The sequence below is a fragment of the Cygnus olor genome, chromosome 8 (assembly GCF_009769625.2).
Source record: "Cygnus olor isolate bCygOlo1 chromosome 8, bCygOlo1.pri.v2, whole genome shotgun sequence".
NCBI lineage: Eukaryota > Metazoa > Chordata > Aves > Anseriformes > Anatidae > Cygnus > Cygnus olor.
Window position 1 is genome coordinate 3,830,218 of NC_049176.1, and position 12,162 is coordinate 3,842,379.

General features: G+C 34.3%; 1 long non-coding RNA gene across 6 annotated transcripts in view; it reads left to right on the top strand.

Moving 5' to 3' along the window:
- LOC121074177 overlaps positions 1 to 12,162 on the top strand; it is a 142,065-nt gene that overhangs the window by 67,288 nt on the left and 62,615 nt on the right. For 5 of the 6 annotated variants that reach the window (XR_005822196.1, XR_005822197.1, XR_005822200.1 and 2 more), the window contains one exon: positions 9,254 to 9,366. This is a non-coding gene — a long non-coding RNA (uncharacterized LOC121074177). Of the gene's footprint in view, positions 1 to 9,253; positions 9,371 to 12,162 lie in introns of all 6 variants that reach the window. The other variant, XR_005822198.1, reaches the window with a different exon arrangement.

The following is a 12,162-nucleotide window of genomic DNA, read 5'->3' on the forward strand; positions in this document are numbered from 1 at the left end:
TGGCTGAATTTACAGAAGTGCTAAAGCCAACATGTCAGGATAGCTAGAGAGACAATGCATGGATTTAATATCATTTGCCGGTGGGAATTCCTGGAGCACAAAATAATGTCTTCTACATTAATGTGCAGTGAAGTGAATGTAGTATTAATCTTCATTGAAAGTTCAGTTCTTCTGAGACTGTAGAAGGGTAATATAAACTCCATTAACAGAAAGAAGCTAGGTAACTTCAGGTTACTTTCATATAATTTTAATCCAATTGAAGAAAGTATCAATATTTTTTCTCTCTGCAGTTTGTCAGAATTGAGCATTCAGGATGACAGATAACAAGTGTCTTGATACAATGAGCATCTGTATATGTGGCTCATACATCTTGCTTTAGTTTGAAATTTTAACACAATTTCAAAAAAAAAATTATTTCTGAAATGACTATACCATCAACATTTATGCTATTGTATCTGAGGACCTGTCTACATTTACATTATAAATACCTTGTTTTCTGGAGGCTGCAATTGCCCTGCAAAAAAACATGCCTTAAGCTGAATCTTATCTCATAATGTTGCCACCGGAGAATCAAATATTTAGTGGTATAGAAGATTGTTTGATTGTGTATGGGGAAAGTGATGGAAGGTGGGGTGACTTCAAAAAAAAGTACAAAAGTGTACAAATGGAAATACACACCCATGCTTTGTCTTTTTTTTTTTCCTTTACAGACAGAAAATCTTTGTCTTTGCAGAAGTAGTTTGTTGTTGTTCTTTTAATTAAAATAACTCTGACATTAACTTTCCTCTTTCGTGACATTTTTCCTTTCTGTTAGTGTGATTAGAATGTCATCACCTGATTTTAAGAATGACTTCACTTCGGGACCAGAAGGACGTGGGGTAAGAAGCAGGACACCCTGATGGTCATTGAATTTGATCTTGCAATTGAAGGTGTTTGTGTGTGGGAAGGAATGCTGAGCTACGAGTGTGGGGTTTGATAAAGAGGTCAAAGGAAGTAGGAGGAGTAGAGTGGTGATCTGGTAGGAGAGCTGTGCCCTGCATTCATTATGATTTGTGCAGGAGCAGCAAGAGCTTTTTTTCAGATATTTCAGAATAGGATATCTGTCTCTATGGCTAACCCATGCGACAGTCTCAGCTTACACTTTTTGTTAAGGTCAGCTCTCCAAACACTTGGACAAAGCAACGCTCCAGGGAGGCAGAAAGTGTAAGCTGACAAGGGGACTCTAAACTACATGTGTACTACTGGATTTTACCTAAATCAGCATGACCTTACCATGCCTGGTCTCTGCCCTGCAGCATAACTTCTGTCTCTGTGCATGTCAGGCATGTAAGTTTACTTACACTGCTGAATGCTAGGCACAATTTTACACCCTCAAGTTTTGTTGCATGTTCATTTTTTCAACTGCTTGATGGATCACATCCATCCATTTTGGTAGCTGAGGAGACGGGGCTCATGTACAACATAACTTTTGGTGGTGTCAAGGGAATAGGGCTATCTAATATCTTGGTTTACACTTCAGAAATCATTGGAATTCTGCCTTCAGTGAAGTAGTGAGGTTTAATTTATGGATGATCATGCAGCACTTTGAAATTCCTGGATATACTTATCACTGAGTAAGCAGCGCAGTGCAGTTTCCTTGCAAAGTTCTTCTCTTTCACAGAAGCAGCCCAGACTTTTGGTAACTGTCCATAACATCAGTGAAGCTAGGTAGATGAATGCGGTTTTGGTTGGTGAATATCTCAGTTATTCTTGATGACAATAAATAATTACAAAATCCCTTTACCAGTCAAATCCCACTGAATTTTTATTAGGGGCAAATGAATTTTTTAGTTAAAACGTTTTTATCCTGAAAAATGCACACACAATTATGATTTTTGCATGAAATTGACTGAAGTGCTTTGGCTAAAATAAAAATTGAGTGGAAAAGGAACATAATAAAAAAATTGTACTTTTTCTCCCAAAAGTGGTATTCACTTTTCTGAGTGAAGTCACTTACTCTGAATGAAATAAGATATTTTGTTTAGCCCAAAATACTTTATTTTCCAATTTTCTAATTTATTTATAATAAGCAAGGGATGACAGACTGGGGACATTTTTGTCACACAATTCAGTTATCTTTATTCCTTTCCCTTATAAGGTATTTAGTTTTGCCTTAGTTTTGCCTTAGTTTTGCGGAAAAGATGTGATACAATATTAATCCTGCCAATTCTTGTATTTTGGCAATTTGCTTTAGAGTTATAGGATATAGTATTTCTAAAAGGCACTTCTCAATGCTATGCCTTCCGGTTTCTCATGCAATTAATTGTCCATCATGTTAAAAAAAAAAAATCTCCAGTGCTTCTACTGTTATTCTTTCTTGCCTGTTTTTGTTAGTGAAATTCAGATGTGGAGAGATTACCCTGTTTGCTGCTTTGTTCTGTGTGCTTTGTTGGGCTTGGGTTCTAGCATCCCACCCGGCACGACTGGTTCTATGTACAGCAAACAGAGGAGAGGAGGCCAGTATTTTCTTTCAAATTTGATTCTGTCATTTCCGCTTCTTCCTTAGGTTACCATTCTGTTGCCTAAACATACAGACTGTTTCCATTTGTTTGCTGTTTGACAGTGACTCCTATGAGGAAAAACTCAGATGTTTCCTCAAGTATATGAGTATCACATTTTTATTCCATCAGAATGCTGCTTTTTTTTTTTTTTTTCTGAATACAGAAAAACTGGTTTCTGTATTCAAAAAATTGTGTAGCCTTATACAACTGTATTTGTCTTTACATTTGAATTTTTCATTATCAGGTAACTAGTATGTGACTAACGTACGTGCTTAAAGGCTGCTAAAGCACAAACCAGTAAGGGTGATGATAAATGTAGCTAACAAATTTTAGTGGCTACTAAGTGAACAAATGCTCCATGTCAGGGCCTTACTTACTAACTTCCTTTGCTGTAGTACCTATATAATTAAGTCTCTCTTCTCATCAGCTTACATTAAGTGAACAAGGTTTACAGTTACTCCAGGGACTGCATCTGTCCCATCTGCAGTGCCACTGACAAAACAATGGAAGAAAAGGATATTTCAAGCTGCATCCTGTGAAATATACATGCTGAAAAGAGGGATTTAAAGCAAACAAACAAACAAAAAAAAGGAAAGGAAAAGAAAAAAACCCTCTTTGAAAGAAGATTTAAGCTACTGTAGCCATAGGCAGCAGTAATTTATATTCAGCATTTTATGAGTGCTTTCCTGACTTCTTCATTATTCAGTGAAAAAAATCCATTTTAGCAAATGCTATATTGACATGTACTATAGGTATTTCTAGGACATGTCAATACAGTATTTTGCATTAAAGGTATGCCCTTTTCAATACCTATTACTAAAAAATCCTAAAGAGGATCGTCCTGTGATATATATATATATATAATATGCATCTCTTCAATCTGTTTTTCTAATAAAGCTTTGAACTCCAAGGGTGAATGTCAAGGTTGGTGGAAGAAGAAGCTACTAGGGCACTACTGCTATGCATGCTCTGCAATTTAAAGAACATTAAAGTCATTTAAGTCTTTCCATTCATTATGCTGAAAGAAAGGGAGTGTATAACTCTTAAGTCGTTTTCCCAGTCCAGGAAGGACTAAATCCCGCACTCAGATCTGTTTCAGATTGCTGGCTTAAATTCATAGTCATTCACTGAAATATCTTGAACGAGAAGGTCTTCTGTGGCCACAATGGAAGGGTCCAGGGGATAAATCTGTGTGTTGTCCTTCATCCTTTATTTAGGCTCTTGTAGTGTCAGTCACCAGAATCATGTCCTTATGAGACTTTCTAAGTGGACTTCCAGCTGTTCTATACAGAAAACACAGTTCTTTCCTGTTTCAAACTTGAAAATGATTTCAAATACCTGTTCCCAGGCTTCTTGCTCCTCAAGAGGGCATATCACCAGTCTGTAAGAACTCAGATTCTAACCTAAAGATAGGCTCAATGTTATTATATGTCTGCATCATACAGAAATGAAGACAGAAAACAAAATTCAGAAAATAGATGCAGTGTGATAAGGTAGGACAAGAAGGAAAAAGTAGGGGAGAAATAAGAAAAAGATGGTAGTAGTAGAGCAGGAAACAATAGCAAGAGAATAAAGAAAATATGAAGACCACAGGGAAAGAGCACCCTGAATTCATTCTGCTTTCATTGCAAAAGATTCTGGTGCATTTGGGAATATCTTGCACCAAGCTGTTTTTTCCATTATTTTGCAAAAGCTCACAGAAATGCCTGTGGGAAGATTGTACTCATTGAGGTAAACAAGTTCAAGGGCTTCCACATACATAACACACTATGCAACTGCTATTTCAGTAACTGTTTCTGGTGAGGCAACATTGACTTAATAGATGTGCAGGGAAAAAACAGTACTGTGCAAATGATGTCCATGCGAGCTGATTTCTGGTTCTTTTTGATGCAAAATCATTATTATGTTCTCATACTTTTTTTTTTTTTAATGATCTCTTCAGTTTTCCAACTTTTAAAAATAAGTAGAATATATCTTCCAAAAATAAACAGAGACTAGGTTTTATGTTCAGAGATACTGGAGAGTAATATGGGACTTATCGTTCTATTTGGGAGAAAAACCTCATGCGGTACTAGATTCGAATTCATTGGGTGATGTTCCTTGAGTTATAGCAGTATGTTTATCAGTATATAAAGAAGAGAAAGTTTCAGATTGAATATCTATGCATGTTGATGCTGGAAATAAGGAATTTTGAAAACTAATTATTAAACCAAGTACTCTCTATGGCTTCCTCACGAGTAATGGAATGGCAAAGGTTAGTAACATTTGATACTCTGACAAATTTTTGGCCCTCATTCAGGCACCTTTCAGCTTAGAATGTGCCTTGCAAGCAAGTACAGATTTTACAGTGGACAGCCAATGTGTCAAAGTTCATACGCTAAAGATGGCGCTATTAAATCTAAGAGGCTGTAGTTTATAAAAGTATTGATCATGATGTGTTTTTGTCTCTTGTGTTGCTTGGTATTGGTGAATGAAGTAATGCTAAATATTAGCATCAGGAATGTATGTTTTTTATTTATTTTTTTTTAATTTTCTCTCCAGTTTACACATATATGTGCTCATTTGGACTCCATTTCTGTATCCTATGTATGTTTTCTTAAATCTTTGTATTTATAGATTGGTGGTGTGTCTGGGGTTTTAGCTGACCTTGCAGCTCATCAAAATAAATAATTTGAATAGAATGGGGAAACCTTATCAGAAAATTTGCACAACATTGTAGCCAATTAATTTCTAATACCTATAGCCAATTAATTTCTTTACTAATCTCAAGTGTTTATTTTCAGTGGAATACAACAGGGTGTAAGCTGTCTGTGGTTCTGTGTGCTGGCATTTGTATTTTTGGGGGTGAAATAAAGTTGGTGAATTGATTGCTTCTGTCATAAAATGTAGTTTCTTGATTCAATAGACTTGGAGCTCTTAAGAGAATGAAAGAGAAGGATTGTCCTCTTAACAGAGGGCTCAAGATTAATATGGACTTTGGCAAAGATAGTTATGTATTTATCTGCATTTAAAATAGAAAAGTAAAAGTAAAAAGGAAGTTAAAATTTTTGTAGAATGAGATTTAATCAACAGCATAAAGTTCTAAATGTATTGGTAAAGTCTTAATTTTTCTTTTCCTAAATACCAGTTAGAAAGAGAAAAAAAAATCCAGTGGAATCATTGGAATTAGGACTGGAAACCTGTATAATTGCTTGTTTAAATCCCACTTTATCATCAATAATAAATAAATGAGTGTCCCTACTTTATTCTAATGCACTTCATTGACAATCTGCTGCATAGAGGACCAGAACATGGTAGAAGATGTTATTAGTCAGTACTGAATTGCATTAGAAATGTGATGAGTGAAGTTGCACGAATATTTGAACAGGTGAGTTTAGCTTGCACAAATCGTCATGGAAGTTGGATTCCAAAGAAACAATGAAACTTAAATGGACGCTTGTCAGTATTAGTGGTAGTTGTACTAGGACTGAATGAATAGGAATTTCATACGTTGTTTTTAATGAAGATACCTGTACCAGAAAGCTTTGCAAGATGTGCCATGCTGTTCTGTAAGTGGTGCAGGAATTACTATTTCACCAAATTTTAGGCAGTAGTTTTTATGCCCCAAATTACAATCAGGACAACACATGAGTCTTTTTCCTGAGAACTCATTAAAACAAATATATTTCTCCAGATTGCAAGTCAGTACACCTAAATGAGCTTTCTGCTCTCACTGTCTTTTGGAGGACTTAATTTTTTACTTTGAGAAAGTGTAGGAGCCAAGGATAGTTTTATCTTGGGAACCTAACACACTTTCCTCAATTATGTGTTACAAATTGCTCTGGCAGTCAAGCTCATCCTCAAGAAATTTAAGCAGTCACCATTTTATTCTGTGAGTGACAAAACTGCTAAGATTATTCAAATCAAGGCTGGTCTGTGACATCAGAAAAAGACCACTTCCTGAAGGCATGGAAATCTACTCACTGTAAATGCAGCTTCATACTTTATTGTGGTACTTGAAAAGTTTCAATGTGGATTGCTAGAAGCTCGGTTTTGGAAAAAATAATGCTACCATTGATAACACACTTTTTTTTTTTTTTTACGTACAATTCAATCTCAATCATTTCATAGGGAGTAATTTTCTCTCTTTGATCTTTTCTGGGTGAAATAGATTGAGGATTATTTAAGGCTCATTTATTACAGAATGGAAACTGTATGTGACATTGTGGCAATATTTGGGATAGCTTTGTATCCCTATGTCTTGTTTCTCATCAAGTTATATTTGGTATTTTTTAAAATCTGTAATGGAGTAGAAATGTACATCATTTAATAGCAAAAATCAAATCATTACTTCTTTCTTTTTAGTACCAAAATGAAATCTTATAATCTGTAATGAGTCAAATGTTTGATTGAGTGATTACTGGAAAGAAATTGTAATACAGAGACATTCATTGTTTGAACTAATAACAGTCTTTTCTGCAAAGCTATGATTTAAGGCTACAGTAAAGGAAAAGCATTCAGAGTTCTTGAAAGGCACTCTAGGAATTATTATTTTTTTTTGTCAACTTGATAGTACTCTTGCCTAAATATTAGAATGTACAGACATCATAAAGAGTTTTTATTTATTTATTTATATACCTTTAGAGGGCATGAAAGAGAAAGTATTACCTGACTAACTTACAGGGAGAAAGAAAATCTCTCTGAAGTGAGAGAGATCATGTGTGGTATAAGGCATTGATTCAGAAATGCATTAAACTCATGCTTTAGTACTTCCCTGGAACTGTGGCCTAGCTGTGCAGCTTCGCTGGCTGAAATCCTATGCAGGTGTAACAAAAGATGCTCTGATGTAAAGCACGTGATTATAATTTTTGTTTGTTTGTTTGTTTGTTCTGTGTTGTGTTTTTTTTTTTTTTTAAATTTCACTGCAGTAGTATCAAAATATTTTAAGATATAATGTGAGTTTTCAGTATATTTTATGGAATTTTCAGTATATTTTTAATGGATTTTTCAGTATATTTTATTTTATTTGCAATTTAAGATGCAAAGAAAATTCAAATTTACCAAAATTTATGTGGAACATGTTTTCAAATGTACAGCATTTAGTGCAACACAGGGTAGAGAAAAAGAATTGTTTTGCTTTCTTCACGGTGTTTATAAAAGCAATAGAATACAGAAAGCTGGGGTATGATACTATAGCTAAAAAATCTTTATGCTTTCAGATAAAAATGTTGAATTAATAGAATTGTGGGAAAAATCAGGTTGGAGGGGACCTCAGGAGGTCATCTGATCCAAGTGGAACTTGCTCCAAATGATCAGAAGGTGGCTTAAAACTAAATAGAATATTCTTGATGGAGTCATTTATCCCAGATCAATAGGTCATGACTGTTCCCAATGAACTTCTTCAAGTGTTCAGAAATGTGTTCCAAGGTGATTTCAGGCATGCAGAATGTTCTTCATACTTTGCAGAGTGTACACTAGGTCTTCCAGAGCCCTTGCATGTGCAGATCTTCTGCTTACATCAGCAGGAGGTATATGTGCACACTGTAGTGCAAAATCAGCCCTAACTTTACTGATTAACTGGAAAAAGACCTATTTCTTTGAGAATTCTCTCAGCTGTTATTAAGAGAAATGACGGGAGAATACAAACACACGTTGCAGCTCATAGAATAAATCCTTCTAATAGAAAAGTAGGGTATTGAAAAAAATTAAAAATTATAAAAAAACCAGTAATGACTTAGTAGCTTATTTTCCTGAGAGGAGATACGTAAAGTGTAGCTTCTTGGAAAACAGCTTTGCTAACAGGATACAGCGATGGGATATGTTTTTCCATTTAGACCTTACAGTTCAGAAAGAGGAGGAAGAGATTTGGTATTTCTTTTGAAAAATCTTTGAGGCTTCATTGTTTTATCATTATTTTCCATCAAATCAGACTGCATGCAAAGGGTAATAACAGAAATACGGGAAATAATCTGGAATTAGGAGAGATAATTTCTGTTTATGTATTTCATAGACAACTTGTTCATATGTGAACTTCAGTAGCAATAACAAAGGGAAACCAGTATTGCAGAGGCTTCTTTACAAATTGATGAATGACAAATGCTTTTTGTCTTCTACTGTATTTTGTTTTGTGCACAACAAGCTGCTGGAGGAAAAGAATGTCAAAATCGTAAGGCAGAAGAGTGGGTTTGCAAATGGAGGGTTTATTTTCAGTCAGAAAAGTGGAAATGGAGGAAAATTATGTTGATTACTATTTTTCTTCTTGTGGCTGGGTCTCACAGCATCTTCATGCCGTGTTTAATTAACATGCTATTCATCTTTTATCAACTCTTGTTTATTATTAGTTAGAAATTTTTCTACTTCACTGGGGGAATGTTAATACAAATAAAACTTTGCAACATCTGCAAGTGAAGACTTGGCTTTTTACTGTAATAACAGGAAGTTTATCTCACATTACATATTTTTATTAAGGCAGTGATAACTGTTTTGAAGTTTTACTGTGCTCCCTATGAATTGTACTTTCAGATAAAAGATGTCTGTTTCTGATTTCTTTCTAAATGTTTTAGGCACTGCTTGTACTAAGTTTTTTGTTGAGGAGACTCAAATTTTTTGCCATTAAAAGGGAATAATCATATGATTTTTATTTTAGTCTCAATATGTAGTACATATATGATAATTCTTGAAAGTGGGTAGTTGCATTATGTTTGTAACGCAGGTGACTCAACTTTACTCTACAGCTCCGGTGGGATGTTAAGTGATTAAAATCAGGAGTTGGTTTATAAGGATGAAGGTCATGTGATGAGGCCTGTGCAGCCCTGAAGCCAGCTGACAGCTGGTTCCCCTTTTCAATGTAGGTACTGATTTCTTAACTACTTCCATTTGCTTCAGAAAAATCTAGACTAGTTTATGATTTATGGAGACATTCAGATTCATTTCTAATTCCATCACTGTGTTTGCCCTGCAGTCCCATTATGAGTTACACATTCAAACTTTGAGTGCTGCTGAATCCTGATTAGATGTATCTTCATTTTGTAATTTTTTCTTTGCCTCGGTATGAGAGTAACAATAACAAATCTTGATCTCTTTAATGGTTACAGATCTTTGTTTATGGAAAGTTATTCACTACTTGCTGTTTCTATATTCAGTCTTAATTGAGATGAAAGACTTTGTATCTATAGTTACAGTTCCTCTGAGATTATTCAGGATAATTGTTCACAGGTAATTTAAGCATTAGATTTGTAGATTAAACAAGAAAGTGTTTAATCTGATCTGTGTAATGTGGCAGTTTTGTGGCAGCTTTTCTTCAGGCTGTTTTTACAAAACACATACTGAACTGATCAATGACATCTAAGAAGGTCTTTCAAGGCTGCACCATCCAATTCATTTGTATTTTTGTCCCTTTATTTGTGAGCTTGGGTTGCTGTAGAAAACGGGACCTATTGCATAAACGAATGCTAAAACTTCAAGTCTTTTAAAACATTCTTGGTGAACTGTGGTTGCAAACTAAAATACTTCAGCCACTGAGGTCACAACAGGCTGTGCTTATTTGGCTGACTCTTTAGTGAAATTTTTAAGTCCACTGCAGGAATGACTTGCATTCTGCTTTACTTGGGATGGTGTATTTTTCAAACAATTTCACATGCAACGACTAGTTTCTCTACTACACTCCGGATAAAGTGCCATTAGAACAATAACTGTGATGAAATTACCTCCAGACTGTGTCTAACTTTGTCTTATACCCAAGTTAATTTTTTTCCCTCTGTATATGTCAATGCGGCTCCAAAAGATCATATTTTAAAGACAAATACAGTATTTCAGATTCTTTGCATGAATTATTTTGCTTTGTGTTTTCCTTTGTCATTTTAATGCCAATCCTATTTATTGATGCTTTTCTGCCTTTTCCACAATGCATACTATTATGTTAAATTATTTTGTGAACATTTTTATTATCCTGCCATGAAATGAACAGTATTCTGTTTGTCTTTGGAAAAGTATTTTCTGCAGCATTTTCTGATCTGTGATGTTTCTTTCTATAATTCTAATGTACAGAATGGTCATAAACTTAGTTACAGTGGTTATAAGAACATGTTCCTTGTCATTGGATTAACCAAATATAAATTTCAATCCTTTCTGATATCACTTTTGCACTTATATGACAGTACTTAGAAAAAAAACAATTTGGTTGTATTGACATAAGTATGCACTTACCTCACAACTGTAGCCTGCTTTTGGTGCTGCGGGTATATTTTACGTGTATAAGAGCAATAGTAACATTTTTCTTATTCTGTGATTATTCTTTATATCAGAAGCAATGTTAACAGGACAGGAATGTAGAAAGAAAAAATATTCTTTGGTTTTACTGCCATATACTTCTTAAGCTTGCTTCTTTTTGTGAAATTACAATTTTTTTTTCTACTTAAAACAAACAAACAAACAAAAAAAACCACAAAATTTGCAGCCAACAGATTCCAAATTTTATTTCTCACAGATGGACAGCATCACTACTGTAGTAACAGTGATGTTCCATATATAAATTAAGCAAAACAGAAGAGATCAGAATAAACAGAAAAATGAAATCTTTAAGGGTTCTATTCCTGAACACTCAAAATATTCAGAGCAGAATGTAATTTTCTTGGACCATAGCAACTGTGATATGGCAGTAGATTTTGTTGTTAGCGTAGGACAAAATAAAGCAAGTATTGCTTCACATCTGAATGCAGAAAACCATGTGTAGTCAACTTTTATTAGAATTTAATCCACTTCCCACTGAAATCAATATGAGTCTTTCTCATGAGTTTAATGGAAATCAAATAAATATTCTTGCAAAGATATGTGATGCTAAGAGGCTGGTTCATAAAGTAAATGGTAATTAACAACTCTGGTAACAGAAAATACTCCTGAAGTTTTTTTGACTAGTTCTTTGAAGAATTTCCTATTTACAAAAGTAAAAACAGTCTCCTAGAAAAATAATTTAGGTAATAGCTGTAAGATTAAAAAAGAATAAGGTAAATCATAATTCAAAGGTTTTCTTATACTCAAGGTTATTCACTTCAATCAATAAGCTTCAGTATCTGATTTTAAAAGCACACCATGTTCTCTGTTAGAGAAATAGCATTCAGAAAATCTTTAAGCTCTGAAAAGTTAATTTAATGATTTAAATTTAATTTAATTTTTTGATGGGAATGACAGGCTGCCACAATGTTTCCTGCCATTAGGGCTTTATAGCCTTCTTGATTTAATATAACATAATTGGTAACATTTAGATCAAAAAGGAGCATGTCATGCAAATCCTTCATTAAAGAAACTAAACGCTTCGTATGCTTATGCAAAAGAATATTAAAATAGAGATTTGAGGGTAAAACTGCTGCTCTACCAAATGGCTGCTGGTGGTAGTTCTCTGAAAGAGCCATGAAAGAGCCATGTAGTTTTGGTCTGTTTGGAAGAAGCAGTTTAATTTTTCTCTAAGTATCTAATTTATTTATTTTTTTTCAGTGGTGGATCAAACTCTTTCCTTAAATTAGATTATTTTTATTTTCACATAAAAGAGTTTTCACATCATGTCTACTTTCCATAGAAAACACTGACTTTCAATTAAAAACAAAATGAATAATTACAGTCCGAAGCTGGGAGCTTACAGGACTGTTTA